The 21,875-nt window shown below is 57.8% G+C and overlaps 10 non-coding genes and 1 pseudogene across 10 annotated transcripts in view; all 11 read right to left on the bottom strand.

The window, feature by feature from the left end:
* Positions 1 to 114, bottom strand: part of LOC148807926 (U2 spliceosomal RNA) — a 195-nt gene extending 81 nt beyond the window's left edge. The window contains exon 1 of the small nuclear RNA XR_016088539.1: positions 1 to 114. This exon is cut by the window's left edge and continues 81 nt beyond it. This is a non-coding gene — a small nuclear RNA (U2 spliceosomal RNA).
* Positions 115 to 6,158: 6,044 nt separating this feature from the next.
* On the bottom strand, positions 6,159 to 6,349 carry LOC148807925 (U2 spliceosomal RNA). The gene has a single exon (XR_016088458.1). It is a non-coding gene; the product is annotated as a U2 spliceosomal RNA (small nuclear RNA).
* A 798-nt stretch (positions 6,350 to 7,147) lies between these two features.
* Positions 7,148 to 7,338, bottom strand: LOC148807924 (U2 spliceosomal RNA). Its single transcript, XR_016088447.1, has one exon. It is a non-coding gene; the product is annotated as a U2 spliceosomal RNA (small nuclear RNA).
* A 790-nt stretch (positions 7,339 to 8,128) lies between these two features.
* Positions 8,129 to 8,319, bottom strand: LOC148807923 (U2 spliceosomal RNA). Its single transcript, XR_016088436.1, has one exon. It is a non-coding gene; the product is annotated as a U2 spliceosomal RNA (small nuclear RNA).
* Positions 8,320 to 9,118: 799 nt separating this feature from the next.
* Positions 9,119 to 9,330, bottom strand: LOC148807922 (U2 spliceosomal RNA; annotated as a pseudogene).
* A 3,257-nt stretch (positions 9,331 to 12,587) lies between these two features.
* LOC148807921 (U2 spliceosomal RNA) lies at positions 12,588 to 12,778 on the bottom strand. Its single transcript, XR_016088425.1, has one exon. It is a non-coding gene; the product is annotated as a U2 spliceosomal RNA (small nuclear RNA).
* Positions 12,779 to 13,573: 795 nt separating this feature from the next.
* Positions 13,574 to 13,764, bottom strand: LOC148807920 (U2 spliceosomal RNA). The gene has a single exon (XR_016088575.1). It is a non-coding gene; the product is annotated as a U2 spliceosomal RNA (small nuclear RNA).
* Positions 13,765 to 14,559: 795 nt separating this feature from the next.
* Positions 14,560 to 14,750, bottom strand: LOC148807919 (U2 spliceosomal RNA). The gene has a single exon (XR_016088564.1). It is a non-coding gene; the product is annotated as a U2 spliceosomal RNA (small nuclear RNA).
* A 795-nt stretch (positions 14,751 to 15,545) lies between these two features.
* LOC148807918 (U2 spliceosomal RNA) lies at positions 15,546 to 15,736 on the bottom strand. Its single transcript, XR_016088553.1, has one exon. It is a non-coding gene; the product is annotated as a U2 spliceosomal RNA (small nuclear RNA).
* A 797-nt stretch (positions 15,737 to 16,533) lies between these two features.
* Positions 16,534 to 16,724, bottom strand: LOC148807917 (U2 spliceosomal RNA). The gene has a single exon (XR_016088528.1). It is a non-coding gene; the product is annotated as a U2 spliceosomal RNA (small nuclear RNA).
* Positions 16,725 to 17,518: 794 nt separating this feature from the next.
* Positions 17,519 to 17,711, bottom strand: LOC148807916 (U2 spliceosomal RNA). Its single transcript, XR_016088541.1, has one exon. It is a non-coding gene; the product is annotated as a U2 spliceosomal RNA (small nuclear RNA).
* Between the last annotated feature and the right edge of the window lie 4,164 nt (positions 17,712 to 21,875).

Below are 21,875 nucleotides of genomic sequence, written 5' to 3'. Positions count from 1 at the left end.
TGTTCCAAAAATCCGTTTAATATGTGGTCCCCCGATGGGGGACGTATCAGATATTAAACTGATAAGAACAGATTTTTTTTTTTTATGTTTTATTAGAAATCAGTAAAAAACAGTGCTTTCAAAAGTTTACTCTACCCTCCACCTTTACACCCATGTGATCAAGTCCTTCCATCTTTCGCGTGCTGCGGCGAATCCCCATCGGAGGACGTCCCACCGGATCTTCCGTGAGACGTCCCTCTTGACTCTCCTCAAGATGGCCGGCACTGACCTCTCCACGCCGTGTTTGACCAGCTCTGACCTCGCGTCCCACACGTGGAGCTTGGTCAGGCTGATCAGGAGCCACAGGAGAAACGCCGCATTCCATTTTCGGGAACCAGCCACGCCCTTCATCACCGTGTTCAGAGTCAGGAGGGACCCCAGGCCTACCTGTGCGTAGAGGTGCTGGCTGGACTTCCACACCCTCTGCACGAACCCGCACTCCCAAAAGACATGATTTACTGTTTCTTCCCCTGTGCAGCCGTGCCTCGGGCACTGGCTCTTCTTTGACAAGCCATGCGAGCACATGACGGCCCTGACCGCCATTCGACCCCACACGCCGAGCCAGTTCAGGTCCTTTAGTCTGTTATCCAGGCCCTTTGGCTGGGCCTGCTGCCAGATGTCACTGGGCACACCCAGGAGCGCTGGCCTGTCCAGTGCTGTGACCACCTGGTACATCTTCCTATGGCTCAGCGCGATGTCTTTGTCCCGTACCTCTGGATGTGCCCTCAGCCACTGCACTGCGTGTCGGTAGTGCAGTGGGAGCCGCTCGGCCTTCGGGGTCGTGTTGCTCCATGCGGCCAGGTGTCTCATGCTCGCTGCCAGCCAGAGGCTCACGAACCGGCCACACAGGTGGGGCGGGTTTCCGTGCAGGATGACGCACAGGTTGGCAACGAAAACACAGTCCAACTTCACTGGGAAGTTTGGGATCCCTCTGCCTCCTTCCATGGTAGGTCTGCACATGTCTATCCGGCGAATCCGTTCGTATGAGTGGCCCCAAACGAATGCAAAGACTGTTCTTACCAGTTCCTTCCTTTTCCTTTTAGGTAGGGGGTACACTACTGCCAGGTGGAGAAGCAAGGGCAGGATCTCCACCTTCAGCACCAGCGCCTTCCCTATCCATGTCAGGGATCGATGCTGCCAAAGGCCCAGCTTCTGCCTGATCTTCCGGAACCTGGCCTCCCAGTTCAGCCCTGAGGGGTCCAGGGTGTGAAATAGGACCCCCAGGATTTTCACCGGGCCGGCTGTCTCTTTCAGTCCTCCGGTGATCTCCGGTGCATACGACCAGGTTCCAAAAAGCTTCACCAGGCTCTTGGCGCGATTCAGTTGGGCGCCGGTGCCTCTGGAGTAGGCCTCCACGATGTCCAACACTCTCCCCAGACTCCTGTCAGAACTGAGGAAGAGTGTCACGTCATCCGCGTAGGCCGCGGTTTTAGCTTCCTGCCCACCTCCACCTGGCACTTTAATTCCCTCCACTCCGGGATCCTTCCGTAAGGGATCCAGCAGCAGCTCAAGAAAGATGACGTACAGCAGGGGCGAGAGTGGACATCCCTGTCGCACACCACACCTTACCGGAATCCTCCTCCCTACTGCTCCGTTGACTCTTACCCGGGACGTGGCGCCGTTGTAGAGCGCTTCGATCCACCTGACGAAAGCGTCAGGCAGACCCTTCCTCCTTAGGAGTGCCCACAGGGTCTCATGGTGGACCCGGTCGAACGCCTTCGCCTGATCTAGGCTCACCAGCATGAGCGGCAGGCCTCTGTCCTCCACCCAGGCGATGGTGTCCCGGATCAGCTGCAGGTTCCAGCTGATCTTCCGGCCTGCCACGCCACATGTCTGGTCCGCCCCGACCAGCTCCGGCATCACCGTTCTCAGACGGCCGCCCAGCACCCTGGCCAAGATCTTATAGTCCGTGCACAGGAGCTGGATCGGCCTCCAGTTTCCCAGGTCCGCTTTGTCTCCTCCCTTGTAGATCAGGGTCACGACGCCGGTCTTCATAGAGAGGCCCAGTTCATTGCTGTCCAGGGCCTCATTGAAGACCTGCACCAGAAAAGGCTCTAGCTGGTCCCAGAAGGTGCGGTAGAACTCCGCTGGTAGGCCGTCGACTCCGGGGACGGTCCCCTTCTTCAAACCAAACAATGCTGTCTTGATTTCCGCCCCCGTCACAGGCCCGACCAGCGAGGCGGGATCGTCCACCGCCTTCTCAACACCCTCCAGGAGCCTCTCCTTGGTGCTGGCGTCGATCTCCTTCTCCTGGAACAAGGTAGCGTAAAACCCTGTGGCACACTCCAGCATCCCGGGTAAGTCCGTGACTGCAGTCCCATCTTCGCGCCGCAAGCTTTCGAAGCAGCAGCGCTCCTGCTGCCTCCTCACGGCGCTGAAGAATTGGGGAGAGCACTGTTCTTCTCCCTCCTTCCAAACTCCCCGCAGCCTGAAAAGAAAGTTCTTTGCTCTCTGCAGCCACGTGTCTCTAAGCAGGCTCCTGACGATGGCAATCTTCTCGCCGTTGAAGGCGCCCCCCTGGTTCAGCTGCTCGTACAGTGCTTCTAGCTCCTCTTGGAGCTGGGCGCACTGGCGTTCCTCCAGACTCCGCCGGATCCAGCAGTATCGCCTGGTGACCGTCGCGAGAGTCTGTTTACACGATTCCCACCAGTGCACCGCCGAGCTAAAGAGCTCTCTTCTCCTCCCCAGGTCTTTCAGCACTGTCCCAATCTTCCTTCGGTATCTCTCCTCTTGTAGAACTTGTTTGTTTAGCTTCCAGTACCCAGCCTGGAAGCGCGGGTCCTCAACACCGAAAGAGATCGTGAGCAGCTGGTGATCCGAGAACCAGGTAGGGGTCACTTGCCTGCTTAATGTTGTCCACTTCACAGTAGAGAGGATGTAGTCGAGGCGTCGAAAACTCCCTCTCCCGTTGTCCCAGGTGTGGTGTGCAACGTTCTGAAACCCGTCTCGAAGGCCGAAGTCTGCGATCAAGGACCTCAACAGATGAACTCCCTGTCCGTGCGGGTCTCCCAGGTCGATGTTGAAGTCGCCGCCGACAATCAGCTCCCTGTTGGTATACAGCACGGGCTCCAGGTCTTTCAAAAAGGAGCCCTGCTGCCTTCTGTCTGCTGGGGCGTACACGTTGACTAACCTTATCTTCACTCCCCTCCAGGTTCCGTCCACCACCAGCAGACGTCCGGGAATCACTGAGCTGACTGTTTGGGCGGCGAACCCTGGCAGGCCGCACAGGATACCCACGCCAGAAGAGTTCACCCCTCCGACGCTCCACCACGAGGGACCCCTCCTCCACTCCCTCTGAAGGGTCCTCACGTCGTCGAGGTCCTTGAGATGGACTTCCTGCAGAAAGGTCACATCCAGCTTCCTTCGAGACAGGTAGGAAAACACTGCCACTCTCTTCTCCTGCTTCCTCAGACCCCTCACGTTAGCTGTTGCAACTGTGAGGGTCATGGCGGGTCTTGAGGGAGACTGTCACTCTCCATTCCCTCCGAGCGGCTGGAATCCGGAGAGCTCGCCGTCCCTGCTGTACTTCCTGAGCTGCCATCCTCCGTGTCCATGAACTGGACTGGGGTATCCGGGGCCTCTTGCTCGGGAGTAAGCGGTTCAGTCAGGCAGGCGACTACAGGGCTGCCTTCGTCCGTCACGTTGCCCGATACTGAAAAGACGGCCATCGGTACCGCCCCTGACCCCTGCCCTGGGGGAAGAGATTCCGAGGTGCTTTCGGCCTCGGAGTCGCTCAAGGCCGACGAGACTCCCTCCTCCTCTTCCATCCCCTCAGAGTCTGCGAGGTCTCCCGGGTCTTCCTCCTGGCCTTCCTCCTCGACCGTCTTCTTCTTCTTCTCCTGCGTCTCTTGCCGGCGTTTTCCTGCCCGCAGCCTCTTCGTCTTCCTCTTCTGCCCCGCGCTCTGCAGGGCCACCATCCCCTCCTCCTCTGCTGGCGTCGGTGCAGGCGCAGTTCTTCCCCCGCCCATCAGGGGGCGCCCCTTCCTCACCACTTCCGCCCAGGTTCCAGCCCCTCCGTCCGCTCCCCGCGATGTTCCCGGTCGTTCGCTATCCGATCCCCGGGCTGCCTCCCGCTGCTCCATGTCTGAGCCCCACGATGTTCCTGGACGCTCACCATCCTCTTCTCCCTGGCGCTCCTCCTCCACCTGTTCCCGTCCCTGTTTCTTTCCTCCCCTCTTCTCTCCCTTACCGGGGGGCCTGCTGCTCGTCGGCCGGCCTTCCCCCTCGCTGGCCTCATCCGCCTGCCTGATCCACTCCTTAACCGCCTCCTCCGTGGCCGCCTTCTCCGTGGCCGTTCTCTCCTTGGCCGTCCTCTCCGTGGCCGCGCCCCTCTTGCTGCACTGCCGGAAAAGGTGGCCTCTGTCCCCGCACAGGGAGCACTCCTTCACCTGGCAGTCTCGGGTGTGGTGTCCCGGGCGGCCGCACTTCCCACACTTCTCCGCCGTACATGCCCCCTCACGGTGCCCGGTGGTCCGACACTTCCTGCAAAATTCAGGCTGGTCCCAGTAAAACATGTACCCCCTACCTCCTCCGATTGCGAACGTAGCCGGTGGGTGGCTGTATCCATCCTTTGTTGTTGGGTCCCGTCGCAGTTCCACCAGGTACCGACGCTTTCCCGTCCACACAGTGCGTGTGTCGCTGAGCACCAATGGCCCAGTTCTCACATCCACATACCTGCTTAGGAAGGTAGTCACGTCGGCATCCGTCACAAAGGGATCAAACATGTGCAAAACCACCCACCTCTTACTGTCGCTCTGCAATCCACCACACTCATACTCCCGGAATCCGCCGCTCTTAATGATATCGTTGCATTTTCCTACCATTTTCTTGTGGATGTCCGCACTGATGAAGGTGGTGTCGATGAACTTCTGTGGCTGGTTCCCCTGCACGCACTTGATATCTGCTGCCTTCAGCCCCAAAGCACCAAACAGGACATCGTCCTCAAATTGCTCCCTTCCAGGTGGTGCCGTCTCCGGTTTCCAATGGAAGCGGAGAGTCCACTTGATGCTGGGGTCCTTCCCAGCCCTCCTCGCCTCTCCTGGCCCTGCAGCCATGGTTGGTGCAGCCTTTCGGCCGCCAAACAGCCAGGGAATGCAAAGCCGGGCAAAGAAAAATCAAAAGTTCCGACGTCCAAAAGGCAAAAAACGTAATCCAAAGGCAATCCGGGTCAATCCAAAGCAATCCAAACGCGTCTCCGCAGTGCTGTCCTCTCGGTCTCCTCTCACGGTCTCTCCGCCGCCGCCCTTCTCGTCCCCCAGCCAAGTCTTCAAGCCGCGGGCCTGCCACGTACTTTTCCGATCTTAGCCGAAAGGCCGAGAAGCGATGCCCGACGCCGGCCTTGGGCGGGCGCGCGGGCGTCCGGCTGGCGCGCAGCGGCGCAGGCCGACGCCTCTGGAGCCCGGTCCGCACGCGGCTGCCGGCCGCCCGGACTCCGCTCTCCCCCTCTCTTGCCTGCCTGCTTGCTCGCCTGCCTGCCCGCCAGTCCCGGGCGGGGGCCCTGCTCTTTGATCTCCTGTCAACGGCCCGACAACGACCGCAGCCGCGGGGGGCGCCAGCCGGCCGGCCTCCTTAGCTTAGGCCCCTCCCACCAGCAGCAGCCGTGCCGAGTGAGCTGCAAGCGAAAGCGGACCGTCGGCACCTGCGGGCAGAGGCAAGGGGCAGCGCTCTCTCGGGAGGGACGGGGACACACACACACCTGCCTGCCTGCCGAAAAAAAGAAAGAAAAGGTGTATATACTAAGTTTTTTGGAGGGAAAACGGCCGGCTGTCGAAAGGGGCCCGCCTGCAAGGACGGGGACACACACACACACACACACACACACACACACACACACACACACACACACACACACACACACAAGCCACGCCTGCCTCCCTGGAAAAAGGAGGAAAAAACTAAGTTTTTTGGAGGGAAAACGCACGGGAGCCGAAAAGGGGGCCGGCCTGCTTGCCGAGAGAGTCGAGGCGCGGGAAAGTGCACGGAGGGAGCACGGGAACGGGGAGGGGGAGAGAGAGAGACACAGAGACACACAGATGGACGAGAGACGAGACCGGAGAGGAAGGAGCTCCGGTCCACCTCGCTTGCTTGCTAGCTACGTCTGTCTTTTCACCGCTGAGAGAAGGTAGTGCACCGTTCCCGGAGGCGCTGCAATACCGGGCCGATGCGTGGAGAGGACGGAGCAAGCTCCTGATCCAGCTCCCTGTTCCAAAAATCCGTTTAATATGTGGTCCCCCGATGGGGGACGTATCAGATATTAAACTGATAAGAACAGATACTACACTTGATCTTAGCCAAAAGGCCGAGAAGCGATGCCCGACGCCGGCCTTGGGCGGGCGCGCGGGCGTCCGGCTGGCGCGCAGCGGCGCAGGCCGACGCCTCTGGAGCCCGGTCCGCACGCGGCTGCCGGCCGCCCGGACTCCGCTCTCCCCCTCTCTTGCCTGCCTGCTTGCTCGCCTGCCTGCCCGCCAGTCCCGGGCGGGGGCCCTGCTCTTTGATCTCCTGTCAACGGCCCGACAACGACCGCAGCCGCGGGGGGCGCCAGCCGGCCGGCCTCCTTAGCTTAGGCCCCTCCCACCAGCAGCAGCCGTGCCGAGTGAGCTGCAAGCGAAAGCGGACCGTCGGCACCTGCGGGCAGAGGCAAGGGGCAGCGCTCTCTCGGGAGGGACGGGGACACACACACACCTGCCTGCCTGCCGAAAAAAAGAAAGAAAAGGTGTATATACTAAGTTTTTTGGAGGGAAAACGGCCGGCTGTCGAAAGGGGCCCGCCTGCAAGGACGGGGCACACACACACACACACACACACACACACACACACACACACACACACACACACACACACACACACAAGCCACGCCTGCCTCCCTGGAAAAAGGAGGAAAAAACTAAGTTTTTTGGAGGGAAAACGCACGGGAGCCGAAAAGGGGGCCGGCCTGCTTGCCGAGAGAGTCGAGGCGCGGGAAAGTGCACGGAGGGAGCACGGGAACGGGGAGGGGGAGAGAGAGAGACACAGAGACACACAGATGGACGAGAGACGAGACCGGAGAGGAAGGAGCTCCGGTCCACCTCGCTTGCTTGCTAGCTACGTCTGTCTTTTCACCGCTGAGAGAAGGTAGTGCACCGTTCCCGGAGGCGCTGCAATACCGGGCCGATGCGTGGAGAGGACGGAGCAAGCTCCTGATCCAGCTCCCTGTTCCAAAAATCCGTTTAATATGTGGTCCCCCGATGGGGGACGTATCAGATATTAAACTGATAAGAACAGATACTACACTTGATCTTAGCCAAAAGGCCGAGAAGCGATGCCCGACGCCGGCCTTGGGCGGGCGCGCGGGCGTCCGGCTGGCGCGCAGCGGCGCAGGCCGACGCCTCTGGAGCCCGGTCCGCACGCGGCTGCCGGCCGCCCGGACTCCGCTCTCCCCCTCTCTTGCCTGCCTGCTTGCTCGCCTGCCTGCCCGCCAGTCCCGGGCGGGGGCCCTGCTCTTTGATCTCCTGTCAACGGCCCGACAACGACCGCAGCCGCGGGGGGCGCCAGCCGGCCGGCCTCCTTAGCTTAGGCCCCTCCCACCAGCAGCAGCCGTGCCGAGTGAGCTGCAAGCGAAAGCGGACCGTCGGCACCTGCGGGCAGAGGCAAGGGGCAGCGCTCTCTCGGGAGGGACGGGGACACACACACACCTGCCTGCCTGCCGAAAAAAAGAAAGAAAAGGTGTATATACTAAGTTTTTTGGAGGGAAAACGGCCGGCTGTCGAAAGGGGCCCGCCTGCAAGGACGGGGCACACACACACACACACACACACACACACACACACACACACACACACACACACACACAAGCCACGCCTGCCTCCCTGGAAAAAGGAGGAAAAAACTAAGTTTTTTGGAGGGAAAACGCACGGGAGCCGAAAAGGGGGCCGGCCTGCTTGCCGAGAGAGTCGAGGCGCGGGAAAGTGCACGGAGGGAGCACGGGAACGGGGAGGGGGAGAGAGAGAGACACAGAGACACACAGATGGACGAGAGACGAGACCGGAGAGGAAGGAGCTCCGGTCCACCTCGCTTGCTTGCTAGCTACGTCTGTCTTTTCACCGCTGAGAGAAGGTAGTGCACCGTTCCCGGAGGCGCTGCAATACCGGGCCGATGCGTGGAGAGGACGGAGCAAGCTCCTGATCCAGCTCCCTGTTCCAAAAATCCGTTTAATATGTGGTCCCCCGATGGGGGACGTATCAGATATTAAACTGATAAGAACAGATACTACACTTGATCTTAGCCAAAAGGCCGAGAAGCGATGCCCGACGCCGGCCTTGGGCGGGCGCGCGGGCGTCCGGCTGGCGCGCAGCGGCGCAGGCCGACGCCTCTGGAGCCCGGTCCGCACGCGGCTGCCGGCCGCCCGGACTCCGCTCTCCCCCTCTCTTGCCTGCCTGCTTGCTCGCCTGCCTGCCCGCCAGTCCCGGGCGGGGGCCCTGCTCTTTGATCTCCTGTCAACGGCCCGACAACGACCGCAGCCGCGGGGGGCGCCAGCCGGCCGGCCTCCTTAGCTTAGGCCCCTCCCACCAGCAGCAGCCGTGCCGAGTGAGCTGCAAGCGAAAGCGGACCGTCGGCACCTGCGGGCAGAGGCAAGGGGCAGCGCTCTCTCGGGAGGGACGGGGACACACACACACCTGCCTGCCTGCCGAAAAAAAGAAAGAAAAGGTGTATATACTAAGTTTTTTGGAGGGAAAACGGCCGGCTGTCGAAAGGGGCCCGCCTGCAAGGACGGGGACACACACACACACACACACACACACACACACACACACACACACACACACACACACACACACACACAAGCCACGCCTGCCTCCCTGGAAAAAGGAGGAAAAAACTAAGTTTTTTGGAGGGAAAACGCACGGGAGCCGAAAAGGGGGCCGGCCTGCTTGCCGAGAGAGTCGAGGCGCGGGAAAGTGCACGGAGGGAGCACGGGAACGGGGAGGGGGAGAGAGAGAGACACAGAGACACACAGATGGACGAGAGACGAGACCGGAGAGGAAGGAGCTCCGGTCCACCTCGCTTGCTTGCTAGCTACGTCTGTCTTTTCACCGCTGAGAGAAGGTAGTGCACCGTTCCCGGAGGCGCTGCAATACCGGGCCGATGCGTGGAGAGGACGGAGCAAGCTCCTGATCCAGCTCCCTGTTCCAAAAATCCGTTTAATATGTGGTCCCCCGATGGGGGACGTATCAGATATTAAACTGATAAGAACAGATTTTTTTTTTTTTTTTTTTTTTTTTTTTTTTTTTTTTATTACAAAATACAAAAATCCATAAATCCAAACTCGGTATAACCAGAAAACCCCAAATATCAAACCCAAATCACAAAGACACCAACTTAAATCAACCCGTCATTAGCATAACCCCGCCCTGTATGCAAATTAATCACTCCCCTAAATCTAAATTATTCCCATACTCAAAACACATAAACCCACAAACCCATTATTCACATCTTCAAGCTTTTGCATAATGCTCCATACAACATCTTGCTAATCAGTTTACATTCCTCCCTCGTCTCCCCACCCATTCGAAACCCACCCGGAGTATCCCCTTCCTTCACAAGTTCTATGCGGCACCCTGGAAACTTCCGTTCCACTTCGTGCACTGTGGCCAAACATGTCTTCTGTTTAACCTTTATCTGTTTCTGCCACTCCTGGTTTAATTCAACCTTCTTCCACTCTTTGCAAACATTGCTCTCCTTCCCCGGTTGTTGTCCCTCTATACACCCTCTTCCACTTACGTGCCCACCCTTGCTCTCATCTTTCCCAATACCCTCTACTGCAACTAATCCCGTCCTCATGCCTTTCCTCCCCCCCCCGGCCCCTGCGGACCCCAAGGGTGGAAAGTTCTCCTCATTTAATTCCACTTCTGGCACCCTCTCTGCAGGTAAAAAGCCCCACTGAACACCCGGCAACGGTACATCGATGTACCCTTCCTTCTCCCATTCTCTTTTATATTGTGTCACACAGTCTGCAAACTCTCTCTCCACGTCGCTGTCTGTAAGCTCCCCGGTATGCCTTCTTCCCTCTTCGGTACTGCTACTTCTTCCTGTCACACCTGCCGTTGTAACTGCTCCTCTCCCCTCCTCTGCCCGCACGCTCCTCTCCATTTGTACGGTTTCCGTACCTGCCTCCCTAATCTCTCCATCTCTGGATACCACCCCTTCCTCGTTTTTCCCTTTTTCCTTTTCAACATTCTCGCCCGCACCCCCCACACATCCTTCAACTTCCATACTGTCCACAACATCTCCTTCCAACATCTCCACTTGCACACCGTCCTTCAGCGCCTCCACGTGTTTACCCTTAACTCCCACAGTGCCCCCTCCCACACCCTCCTTATCTAAGTCCCTAACCACACTAGCCTCCTTACCCGTACTCGTCTTCCCTACATCCTCTACCACCGGTGTCGTGACTTGTGCACCCTCCTTCACCTCCACCACAAGCTCACAAATGCCCCTCACCACCCTCTCATCCCCACCCTTCTTGTCTGATTCCTTGACAACACTGCCCCCTACTGTTTCCTCTACACCTGACTCTTCATTCAATTTACTCTCTTCCCCCATACCATTAACATCTACTCCTATTCCTCCCTCTTCGTTTCCCCTCAATCCCCCCCCACACTCTCCTTCACACATCCTCCCCACCTCCTCCACTTGCACACAGTTCATGTTATTCAACACTCCTGTCCCGTCAGCTACCCTTTCCTTTTCGTCTAACCTATCCTGTTCAGCCCTAACCCTCCTTCTCCCCACACAGTTTTTATATGCATGGCCTATATCCCCACATGAGAAACATCGGACCTCTTTCTTGCAATCCTTCGTCACATGTCCCTGTTCCTTACACCGACTACACACCACCATCCCACATTTTGCAGCATAGTGACCTAAAACCCCACATTTCCTACATGCAAGGGGCTGCCCTGGATAAACCAGGTATCCCCTCTCTGTCCCGATCTCAAAAAACGCAGGGGGATGCAACACCCCCCCCTCTTCCGCACCCCCAAACCGTAACCTCATCCAATAAACCCGCTTGCCCGTCCAAACCCCCTCAGAATCTCGTTCCCTCTCCCCCTTCCCCTGCAACAACACAAAATTATTCAAAAAAACATCAATGTCCTCTTCTGGAACAAATGGATCAAAAACAAAAACCGTCATCTTCCGTAACCCTCCAGCAAACATAGGACTTGCACGGAAAAGGCTCAACGGAGCCTCTCCCTTTCTCTCTGAAATCCTCTTCCATAAGTCAAAACAAAGTTCACTCGAAATCAAAGTTAACTCAAAAATCCCCCGATCGCAGTAATCCTGTAAACATAAAATGTCCGACAGCTGCACATCCAGAACCCTTTTCAAAACAAAAGTCTTGAACTTATCTCTAGTCCAAGTCTTGGGTTCTCCTCGGTCCCGCAAGGTGAAACGGATGGAATCCTTCCGCTGCTCCTTCCTCGCCCAAGGATGACCCGCCTCCATCTCCAGCCACCGATCCGAACCGCACTTCCAAGTCACAGGAACGCTCCGCCACCGTCTCCAGTTCGCATCCACTGGCCAGCAATTCCGCTCGTCGCCTCCGCCGCCTCGGTCCTCCAAACTCCAGCCCAACACTCCGCCGCTCCAGCCAATCCTTCTCCTGTTGCGTCGCTCCTTCCAGTCCTCCCGCCGCCTTCCCGACCCTCTGACTAAGACCTTGGAATTGCGGGCTTGCCGGCTTAAACCTTGATCTTAGCCAAAAGGCCGAGAAGCGATGCCCGACGCCGGCCTTGGGCGGGCGCGCGGGCGTCCGGCTGGCGCGCAGCGGCGCAGGCCGACGCCTCTGGAGCCCGGTCCGCACGCGGCTGCCGGCCGCCCGGACTCCGCTCTCCCCCTCTCTTGCCTGCCTGCTTGCTCGCCTGCCTGCCCGCCAGTCCCGGGCGGGGGCCCTGCTCTTTGATCTCCTGTCAACGGCCCGACAACGACCGCAGCCGCGGGGGGCGCCAGCCGGCCGGCCTCCTTAGCTTAGGCCCCTCCCACCAGCAGCAGCCGTGCCGAGTGAGCTGCAAGCGAAAGCGGACCGTCGGCACCTGCGGGCAGAGGCAAGGGGCAGCGCTCTCTCGGGAGGGACGGGGACACACACACACCTGCCTGCCTGCCGAAAAAAAGAAAGAAAAGGTGTATATACTAAGTTTTTTGGAGGGAAAACGGCCGGCTGTCGAAAGGGGCCCGCCTGCAAGGACGGGGACACACACACACACACACACACACACACACACACACACACACACACACACACACACACACACAGCCACGCCTGCCTCCCTGGAAAAAGGAGGAAAAAACTAAGTTTTTTGGAGGGAAAACGCACGGGAGCCGAAAAGGGGGCCGGCCTGCTTGCCGAGAGAGTCGAGGCGCGGGAAAGTGCACGGAGGGAGCACGGGAACGGGGAGGGGGAGAGAGAGAGACACAGAGACACACAGATGGACGAGAGACGAGACCGGAGAGGAAGGAGCTCCGGTCCACCTCGCTTGCTTGCTAGCTACGTCTGTCTTTTCACCGCTGAGAGAAGGTAGTGCACCGTTCCCGGAGGCGCTGCAATACCGGGCCGATGCGTGGAGAGGACGGAGCAAGCTCCTGATCCAGCTCCCTGTTCCAAAAATCCGTTTAATATGTGGTCCCCCGATGGGGGACGTATCAGATATTAAACTGATAAGAACAGATACTACACTTGATCTTAGCCAAAAGGCCGAGAAGCGATGCCCGACGCCGGCCTTGGGCGGGCGCGCGGGCGTCCGGCTGGCGCGCAGCGGCGCAGGCCGACGCCTCTGGAGCCCGGTCCGCACGCGGCTGCCGGCCGCCCGGACTCCGCTCTCCCCCTCTCTTGCCTGCCTGCTTGCTCGCCTGCCTGCCCGCCAGTCCCGGGCGGGGGCCCTGCTCTTTGATCTCCTGTCAACGGCCCGACAACGACCGCAGCCGCGGGGGGCGCCAGCCGGCCGGCCTCCTTAGCTTAGGCCCCTCCCACCAGCAGCAGCCGTGCCGAGTGAGCTGCAAGCGAAAGCGGACCGTCGGCACCTGCGGGCAGAGGCAAGGGGCAGCGCTCTCTCGGGAGGGACGGGGACACACACACACCTGCCTGCCTGCCGAAAAAAAGAAAGAAAAGGTGTATATACTAAGTTTTTTGGAGGGAAAACGGCCGGCTGTCGAAAGGGGCCCGCCTGCAAGGACGGGGACACACACACACACACACACACACACACACACACACACACACACACACACACACACACACACAAGCCACGCCTGCCTCCCTGGAAAAAGGAGGAAAAAACTAAGTTTTTTGGAGGGAAAACGCACGGGAGCCGAAAAGGGGGCCGGCCTGCTTGCCGAGAGAGTCGAGGCGCGGGAAAGTGCACGGAGGGAGCACGGGAACGGGGAGGGGGAGAGAGAGAGACACAGAGACACACAGATGGACGAGAGACGAGACCGGAGAGGAAGGAGCTCCGGTCCACCTCGCTTGCTTGCTAGCTACGTCTGTCTTTTCACCGCTGAGAGAAGGTAGTGCACCGTTCCCGGAGGCGCTGCAATACCGGGCCGATGCGTGGAGAGGACGGAGCAAGCTCCTGATCCAGCTCCCTGTTCCAAAAATCCGTTTAATATGTGGTCCCCCGATGGGGGACGTATCAGATATTAAACTGATAAGAACAGATACTACACTTGATCTTAGCCAAAAGGCCGAGAAGCGATGCCCGACGCCGGCCTTGGGCGGGCGCGCGGGCGTCCGGCTGGCGCGCAGCGGCGCAGGCCGACGCCTCTGGAGCCCGGTCCGCACGCGGCTGCCGGCCGCCCGGACTCCGCTCTCCCCCTCTCTTGCCTGCCTGCTTGCTCGCCTGCCTGCCCGCCAGTCCCGGGCGGGGGCCCTGCTCTTTGATCTCCTGTCAACGGCCCGACAACGACCGCAGCCGCGGGGGGCGCCAGCCGGCCGGCCTCCTTAGCTTAGGCCCCTCCCACCAGCAGCAGCCGTGCCGAGTGAGCTGCAAGCGAAAGCGGACCGTCGGCACCTGCGGGCAGAGGCAAGGGGCAGCGCTCTCTCGGGAGGGACGGGGACACACACACACCTGCCTGCCTGCCGAAAAAAAGAAAGAAAAGGTGTATATACTAAGTTTTTTGGAGGGAAAACGGCCGGCTGTCGAAAGGGGCCCGCCTGCAAGGACGGGGACACACACACACACACACACACACACACACACACACACACACACACACACACACACACACACAAGCCACGCCTGCCTCCCTGGAAAAAGGAGGAAAAAACTAAGTTTTTTGGAGGGAAAACGCACGGGAGCCGAAAAGGGGGCCGGCCTGCTTGCCGAGAGAGTCGAGGCGCGGGAAAGTGCACGGAGGGAGCACGGGAACGGGGAGGGGGAGAGAGAGAGACACAGAGACACACAGATGGACGAGAGACGAGACCGGAGAGGAAGGAGCTCCGGTCCACCTCGCTTGCTTGCTAGCTACGTCTGTCTTTTCACCGCTGAGAGAAGGTAGTGCACCGTTCCCGGAGGCGCTGCAATACCGGGCCGATGCGTGGAGAGGACGGAGCAAGCTCCTGATCCAGCTCCCTGTTCCAAAAATCCGTTTAATATGTGGTCCCCCGATGGGGGACGTATCAGATATTAAACTGATAAGAACAGATACTACACTTGATCTTAGCCAAAAGGCCGAGAAGCGATGCCCGACGCCGGCCTTGGGCGGGCGCGCGGGCGTCCGGCTGGCGCGCAGCGGCGCAGGCCGACGCCTCTGGAGCCCGGTCCGCACGCGGCTGCCGGCCGCCCGGACTCCGCTCTCCCCCTCTCTTGCCTGCCTGCTTGCTCGCCTGCCTGCCCGCCAGTCCCGGGCGGGGGCCCTGCTCTTTGATCTCCTGTCAACGGCCCGACAACGACCGCAGCCGCGGGGGGCGCCAGCCGGCCGGCCTCCTTAGCTTAGGCCCCTCCCACCAGCAGCAGCCGTGCCGAGTGAGCTGCAAGCGAAAGCGGACCGTCGGCACCTGCGGGCAGAGGCAAGGGGCAGCGCTCTCTCGGGAGGGACGGGGACACACACACACCTGCCTGCCTGCCGAAAAAAAGAAAGAAAAGGTGTATATACTAAGTTTTTTGGAGGGAAAACGGCCGGCTGTCGAAAGGGGCCCGCCTGCAAGGACGGGGACACACACACACACACACACACACACACACACACACACACACACACACACACACACACACACAAGCCACGCCTGCCTCCCTGGAAAAAGGAGGAAAAAACTAAGTTTTTTGGAGGGAAAACGCACGGGAGCCGAAAAGGGGGCCGGCCTGCTTGCCGAGAGAGTCGAGGCGCGGGAAAGTGCACGGAGGGAGCACGGGAACGGGGAGGGGGAGAGAGAGAGACACAGAGACACACAGATGGACGAGAGACGAGACCGGAGAGGAAGGAGCTCCGGTCCACCTCGCTTGCTTGCTAGCTACGTCTGTCTTTTCACCGCTGAGAGAAGGTAGTGCACCGTTCCCGGAGGCGCTGCAATACCGGGCCGATGCGTGGAGAGGACGGAGCAAGCTCCTGATCCAGCTCCCTGTTCCAAAAATCCGTTTAATATGTGGTCCCCCGATGGGGGACGTATCAGATATTAAACTGATAAGAACAGATACTACACTTGATCTTAGCCAAAAGGCCGAGAAGCGATGCCCGACGCCGGCCTTGGGCGGGCGCGCGGGCGTCCGGCTGGCGCGCAGCGGCGCAGGCCGACGCCTCTGGAGCCCGGTCCGCACGCGGCTGCCGGCCGCCCGGACTCCGCTCTCCCCCTCTCTTGCCTGCCTGCTTGCTCGCCTGCCTGCCCGCCAGTCCCGGGCGGGGGCCCTGCTCTTTGATCTCCTGTCAACGGCCCGACAACGACCGCAGCCGCGGGGGGCGCCAGCCGGCCGGCCTCCTTAGCTTAGGCCCCTCCCACCAGCAGCAGCCGTGCCGAGTGAGCTGCAAGCGAAAGCGGACCGTCGGCACCTGCGGGCAGAGGCAAGGGGCAGCGCTCTCTCGGGAGGGACGGGGACACACACACACCTGCCTGCCTGCCGAAAAAAAGAAAGAAAAGGTGTATATACTAAGTTTTTTGGAGGGAAAACGGCCGGCTGTCGAAAGGGGCCCGCCTGCAAGGACGGGGACACACACACACACACACACACACACACACACACACACACACACACACACACACACACACACACAAGCCACGCCTGCCTCCCTGGAAAAAGGAGGAAAAAACTAAGTTTTTTGGAGGGAAAACGCACGGGAGCCGAAAAGGGGGCCGGCCTGCTTGCCGAGAGAGTCGAGGCGCGGGAAAGTGCACGGAGGGAGCACGGGAACGGGGAGGGGGAGAGAGAGAGACACAGAGACACACAGATGGACGAGAGACGAGACCGGAGAGGAAGGAGCTCCGGTCCACCTCGCTTGCTTGCTAGCTACGTCTGTCTTTTCACCGCTGAGAGAAGGTAGTGCACCGTTCCCGGAGGCGCTGCAATACCGGGCCGATGCGTGGAGAGGACGGAGCAAGCTCCTGATCCAGCTCCCTGTTCCAAAAATCCGTTTAATATGTGGTCCCCCGATGGGGGACGTATCAGATATTAAACTGATAAGAACAGATACTACACTTGATCTTAGCCAAAAGGCCGAGAAGCGATGCCCGACGCCGGCCTTGGGCGGGCGCGCGGGCGTCCGGCTGGCGCGCAGCGGCGCAGGCCGACGCCTCTGGAGCCCGGTCCGCACGCGGCTGCCGGCCGCCCGGACTCCGCTCTCCCCCTCTCTTGCCTGCCTGCTTGCTCGCCTGCCTGCCCGCCAGTCCCGGGCGGGGGCCCTGCTCTTTGATCTCCTGTCAACGGCCCGACAACGACCGCAGCCGCGGGGGGCGCCAGCCGGCCGGCCTCCTTAGCTTAGGCCCCTCCCACCAGCAGCAGCCGTGCCGAGTGAGCTGCAAGCGAAAGCGGACCGTCGGCACCTGCGGGCAGAGGCAAGGGGCAGCGCTCTCTCGGGAGGGACGGGGACACACACACACCTGCCTGCCTGCCGAAAAAAAGAAAGAAAAGGTGTATATACTAAGTTTTTTGGAGGGAAAACGGCCGGCTGTCGAAAGGGGCCCGCCTGCAAGGACGGGGCACACACACACACACACACACACACACACACACACACACACACACACACACACACACACACAAGCCACGCCTGCCTCCCTGGAAAAAGGAGGAAAAAACTAAGTTTTTTGGAGGGAAAACGCACGGGAGCCGAAAAGGGGGCCGGCCTGCTTGCCGAGAGAGTCGAGGCGCGGGAAAGTGCACGGAGGGAGCACGGGAACGGGGAGGGGGAGAGAGAGAGACACAGAGACACACAGATGGACGAGAGACGAGACCGGAGAGGAAGGAGCTCCGGTCCACCTCGCTTGCTTGCTAGCTACGTCTGTCTTTTCACCGCTGAGAGAAGGTAGTGCACCGTTCCCGGAGGCGCTGCAATACCGGGCCGATGCGTGGAGAGGACGGAGCAAGCTCCTGATCCAGCTCCCTGTTCCAAAAATCCGTTTAATATGTGGTCCCCCGATGGGGGACGTATCAGATATTAAACTGATAAGAACAGATTTTTTTTTTTTTTTTATGTTTTTATTACAAAAATGACAAACTACAACACACCAAGGTAAGACAACAACAACATTTCCACCATTCAAACAAAAAGAACGAATCAGCCCCCCCTTGGAACAATAGCAACACCCCATATGATATTACACTCCACAGTCAAAATCAAAAATCAGAAAGCCAAAAAGTATAAATAAGACGATATTCATATTAGTTCAAACAGAAAACCTCCAAAACACAGTCACCGAAAATATTTACACAAATTCCTTACATTACCATAATCCCACCCAGTATGCAAAATTAATCCCTCCTCCATCCCCAACATTTCCATTATTATTATAAAACCAAGAAATACAGAAACAAAACCATACACAGAAAAACAATTCAACACCCCAAAGAAATTAACCCCTTCCACCTTTCTTTTGCCGCTGCAAAACCCCACCGCAGGATGTCCCACCGGACACGTCTGCTGACATCGTTTTTGACTTTACGAAATACCGACACGGCTGTAACACTACCGCCGTGCTCCACCAGCTCCTTCCTAGCTGCCCATATATAAAACTTAACTAAACTTAGTATAAACCATAACAAAAATTCTTTATTCCATTTCCTCGCTCCCTTTATTCCTCGAATCACCACCCGGCTCGTTAAAACAAAATCAAGGGCGACTTTCTGCAAGAGCTCCTCGCAGTGACCCCACACCCTTTGGGCGAAAACACAACCCCAGAATACATGTAGTAGGGTCTCCACCTCAGAACAGTCGGGATGCGGGCACCTGTCCTGCCTGGACAATCCGTGCCTGTGGAGCGTGTCCCTCACGGGCAACCTGTTCCAGAGCAACCGCCAGTTGAGGTCCTTGAGTCTGTGTTCTAGACCCACCGGCTGGATCTGCCTCCACTCCTCCTCCGACACCCCCACGACCGCAGGTTCCCCCTTCTCCATAATAACCCTATACATTCGCCTATGATCCGTTGAACCCAAGCCCTTCCTGAACTCCGGATGTTTCTGGAGCCACACCACAGCATGCCTATAATGCCAAGGCAGCTTTTGTGCCTTCGGCGTTGTGTTCGTCCACACTACCAGGTGTTTCATCGTAGCTGCGAACCACAAACGAATAAAACAAACACAGAGGTGATCCGGGTCTTCGTATAGGGTTTTACACAGATGTGCAATGAAAATAGTGTCTAACTTCAACGGGAAGTCCGGAACAGCCCTACCACCCCCCTCCACTGGCCTGCACATGTCCGCCCTCCTTATATACTCATGCGTTCCACTCCACACGAAGTGGAAGACCGCCCTCACCAGGTCTCGGCGGAGCCGAGCAGGCAGGGGGAACACGCAGGCCAAGTGAAGCAGCAGTGGCAGTACGTCCACCTTTAAAACTAGCACTTTCCCCGTGTATGTCAGCGACCTATTCAACCACAGGCCCATCTTTTGCTTAACCTTCCCCATCCTCAGGTCCCAATTGATCCTGGCCGAGTCCTGCGTATGGTAGAGAACTCCCAGAATCTTCACCGGCCCCGTCACCAAGGTAAGACCACCCGCCACATCTTGTCGTTCTTTCCACTTGCCAAAATATTTAACAGTACATTTTGACGTGTTCAAAAAAGCACCTGTCCCTCTGGTCTGACTCTCTACTATCTGTAGTACTTGTGAAAGGCTGCTGTCAGTGGTAAGAAACAACGAAATATCGTCCGCATAGGCAGCTATTTTTGCCTGTGCTCCCCCACTCCCCGGGACCACCACCCCTTCCACCCGGGGATCACCTCGAATCAGATGTAGAAAGGGTTCTATGTAGAGCACGTACAATAAGGGGGACAGAGGGCATCCTTGCCTCACCCCGCACCTGACTGGAATACCCATCCCTAGCTTACCATTAATGCATACCCTTGAGATGACATTGTTATACAAAACCTTGATCCATCTAATGAAGCCTTCGTCCAACCCCACTCTTTTCATCACCTCCCAAAGGAAAGTGTGATGTACCCGATCGAAAGCCTTGTTCTGATCAAGGTTCACAAGCATCATCTCAAGGTTCCTGTCTTCCACCCATTCTATCACGTCTCTGATCAACTGCAGGTTCCACTTTACGTTTCTGCCCTCCACACTGCAGGTTTGATCCCTACTCACCAGATCCGGCATCACCTTCCTCAGCCGTCTCCCCAATACTCTGGCCAAGATCTTATAATCGGTGCAGAGTAATTGGATCGGCCTCCAGTTCTCCAGATCTTCTTTATCCCCTTTCTTATAAACCAGAGACATGATACCAGTCCTCATCGTTCTTCCTAACTCACCCTCCTTCAGGACTTCATTATAGACCTCCAACAGCACCGGTAGTAACCTGTCCCGGAAGGTGACATAAAAATCTGTAGGAAGCCCGTCAATCCCAGGGGTAGTACCTTTTCGCAGGCCACCAATGGCTTCTCCTATCTCCGTCAGTGTTAGATCCCCACACACACCTTCCACACCAACCGTCTTCCTGTCGAAACCCACCAACCACTCATCCCACAAGCTCGCATCCACTGGTTTCTCTGAAAATAAAAACCTGTAAAAATTAGTTGCACACCTCACCATGTCTTCTATATCTCTGACAATGGACCCATCTTCTCTCCTCAGACCCTCAAAGAGAGTCTTCTTCTGTCTGGCTCGGACCGAGCCGAAGAACTGAGCTGAGCACTTCTCCTCGCCCTCCATCAGGGTGCCCTTAAGCCTAAACAAAAAATCCTTCGCTCGCTCTAACCAAAGTTCTTTCAGCCTGAGCTTGAGCTCTGAAACTTTTGCCATATCAAAAGCACCGCCCTGGTTGGAAGCCACATACAGATCTTCAAGTTCCTGCTGCAATCTCTCAAGCTCTCTTCTCTCTGCTACTTTCTTTTGGCAACAGTAGGAAATAGAAGCTTTGGAGATAGCCCTTTTACAGGCCTCCCACCAAAGAACCGCTGTCGGGTACCTCCCCCTCTGTAACTGGAAGCGTTCCAAAAGCGCAACTATCATGCTCTGATAATCGGCTTCCAATAACACTTTCGTGTTCAGCTTCCAGTAATTTGATTTAGGGTCCATACCATCTGGTATCAGATCAACCGACAGCAACAGATGATCTGAAAACCAAACCGGGGTAACCTGTGCCGCCTGTGTCAACCCACGCAGGGTGGTGAAGATATAATCCAGTCTTCTAAAAACACCCCTTCCGTTACTCCATGTGTGCATTCTCCCTCTCTGACTAAGATCTTTATGACCGTCCTTTAAAGAAAACCGTGATATTAATTCCTTAAAACTACCCACACTCGCACCACTCACGTCACACACATCCATATTAAAATCCCCTCCCATCACCACCACCCTATTAGTAAACAGATGTGGCTCAAGATCTCTTAAAAACGCCGCCTGGAGCCGCCTTTCGGCAGGCCCGTAGACAGCTATCAGACGGACCTGCAGTCCGTCCCATACACCATCTACGACCATAAGCCTTCCCGGGACTATGATATTGACATCGTTAGCCGTGAAATTCGGGGTTCCACAAAGGATCCCAATTCCAGACGAGTGCACTCCCCCTACGCTCCACCAAGACTCCCCTTTAACCCAATCTCTCTTAAAGGTGGCAATATCACCTCTCGTGCCTAAATGTACCTCCTGCAGGAAACAAAAGCCGAATTGGCGCGCTTCTAAATATTTAAAGACGCCAATCCGCTTAACATGATTTTTAAGCCCTCTGGCGTTAACCGTACATACTGTGCGACTCATGTTGGATCAAAAGGAGTCCGCAACTGTAACCCGTCTCCCAAACTAAAGTCACTTTGTATTCCGATAGGGCTAAGGACATTCTCCATCCCACTTGGAACCTGCGGGGACCCCTCCCCCAGGGATGATGGACTTACCCCAGGATCATCGGAGGTCAGAAGGTGGGTACCGCCGTCTTTCCCGGACTGTTCTGAGGTCTCCGAAACAGAATCTTCCTGTTCCACCACTATGTCCCCTTGGCCCGGGGGTATGGGGTCATCGAGCGTACTAACCGCGGCTGAGGCTTCCAAGGGGTCAGCCTCCTTACCCAGCTCTTCACCCCCCTCCCTCTGTACCCCTTCCTCCCCACCCCCCCCTTCCCTGCCCCCTTCCCCTTCCCCTTCCCCCTCTACACCCTCCTCCACCCCTTCCTCCTTCCTACCCCCTTTCTTACCCTCCCCCCTCGCCCTCTTTACAGCAATCGCCTTTTTA

This window comes from Atractosteus spatula, unplaced genomic scaffold, assembly GCF_055471065.1.
Source record: "Atractosteus spatula isolate fAtrSpa1 unplaced genomic scaffold, fAtrSpa1.hap1 Scaffold_25, whole genome shotgun sequence".
NCBI classification, from domain to species: Eukaryota; Metazoa; Chordata; class Actinopteri; order Semionotiformes; family Lepisosteidae; genus Atractosteus; species Atractosteus spatula.
Note: the sequence above shows the minus strand (reverse complement) of the source record. Positions and strands in the feature narration are given on the sequence as shown.